At 26.0% G+C, this 1,958-nt stretch overlaps 1 long non-coding RNA gene across 3 annotated transcripts in view; it reads right to left on the bottom strand.

The window, feature by feature from the left end:
• Window positions 1-1,673: 1,673 nt before the first annotated feature.
• Window positions 1,674-1,958, bottom strand: part of LOC106686558 (uncharacterized) — a 77,144-nt gene continuing 76,859 nt past the window's right edge. For all 3 annotated transcript variants that reach the window (XR_002945006.2, XR_010843639.1, XR_001344034.2), the window contains one exon: window positions 1,674-1,811. This is a non-coding gene — a long non-coding RNA (uncharacterized lncRNA). The remainder of the gene's footprint in view (window positions 1,812-1,958) is intronic.

Genomic DNA, 1,958 nt, shown 5'->3' with positions numbered 1-1,958 from the left:
TCTCCCTATCATGAAACGAAATGTATTTGTGTTTGTAGTTTATAGATTGTCTACTTGTATTTATGGATTAATACTATTAACATTCATTATCAAACACGCCTCGGATGGTCCAACCACAAAAGACCGGCGAGCCACAGGTTGACTACAGCTACTCAAGCTGGATTAAATAGGTTCCTATTTAGTTCACTTGTTCAAACCATAAATAGGATATAACATAATAATTTTATGGATGGAATGAACAAGAAAACAAAAGGAAAAATAATATATTCAAGATGGGAAAAGGATTCCGAAACATCGAAGAAAAATATATAAGAAACAAAGAAAAATTTGTTCATTTTGTTTATGGATAAAGTTATTCTTGAGCTTATTAAATAAAGTTTCTCTTTTTCATACTTCTTTTTCCATTGAAGGTAAAGTCCATAAAGGACCCTTTTCTCTTCAACTATTCAGAATTTTTTTTTCTTTTTCTTTTTTTGATATTACTCAATATTAGCGAATAAAAAACCTTACAAACTCAAAACAATTCATCACCAATTTTGATAAACAATCACCAAATCAATTTTTTTTTACTAAGGTGAAGTCTCAGATTTATGAAATTTAATTTATGCTAATTATATTATCTACGAATGCATCTCAGTTCATGAGGCGCTACGAAAATTGCTCATCACATTCTGAATAGGCCAGTGTTTGACAAGAAGTGGTCAAACCACTTTTCTAAGGCCACCTGACTATTTCACCTGCTTGCAAATTTTATTAATAGCCAGTAGATTGAAACCGAGAGAACAACGCAGGTGTTCGGAATCGATTCTATACGAAAATTACAAATAAATTACCACATTGTAAAATAATCAGATAAGTATGTACACTTTTGTGTGCACAAACCATTTGTAAGTATTTTTTGATATATTTGTAGATATTGTGCTGTTGCAAAATAACTTATATTTTATCCTTTTTATATTTATTAATTTAACCTTTAGCTTAACATACTTATTTATTCTATTTTAATTTTTGTATGCTTATGTTAGAGTGTTTTTTTTTTATTAATAGATTGTAAATGGGGATCACCATGTTGGATTTTATTCATGTATATATATTTTTACCATATATGAAATGTTTATATAATTTTTATACTTTTAACTTAAATTTACTGTTTGTTATGTGTGATGGAGAAATATTTTTGTAGAACTAAAATAATGGAAAAATTAAACATATTTAAAGAACGATGAAAAGCTAGAAAAAAAATTAAAATGTTTAATGGAAGAAATGATAGATAATGAAAAGGAAAAAATAATTCATAATAATAAATAATAAGGAATAAATAATTGTATAATTTTAGTAAATGAAGCAGGAATTTGTATAATGGGATAATTTAGAAAATATGCTGTGGCTCTATTATATGAATAGGATTATAAAATAGATTATTACCTATTGCCCTCAACGGTGTCGTAGATTATAATATGTATCAATAAATAAAGTTTTTAAATCTAAAAAAAAAATAAAAACCTTCAAAATAAAAATTAACCACATTAATGTATAGTAATGTGTTTTACAAAACATTTTTTATTTGAATTTCGTCAACAATACCTATAGGTTTTAATGACGGGAGGTAAAAAAAAAATCACATAAAGAGTATAATTGGAATTTATTTCTCAAAATATAATAAAACAATAAAAATTAGTATGCACACTTGATCAGAATTAAATATGAAAGTGTTTTTCCTGTTCTTGATGAAACATTATCCTCATATAAATTTTATGTGCTAAAAATAATACATAAAGGAAAGGGTGGTTTAAGTCCAACCGAAGTCACTTCTGCAACAGGCACGAAAGTATTATTATATATTTAATTAATTTGAATATTCATACCAGGTAAATAATTAATTTATTATAATATAGCCTCAATAAATTTTTGTCATAAATATAATTTAACTATTTTGCGGGGTTACCATGAAGGGAAAA

Source organism: Halyomorpha halys, unplaced genomic scaffold, assembly GCF_000696795.3.
Source record: "Halyomorpha halys isolate HHAL.00 unplaced genomic scaffold, Hhal_1.1 Scaffold838.1, whole genome shotgun sequence".
In the NCBI taxonomy this organism is placed as follows: Eukaryota; Metazoa; Arthropoda; class Insecta; order Hemiptera; family Pentatomidae; genus Halyomorpha; species Halyomorpha halys.
The sequence above is the reverse complement of the archived record's forward strand: the minus strand, read 5'-3'. Positions and strand labels throughout refer to the sequence as shown.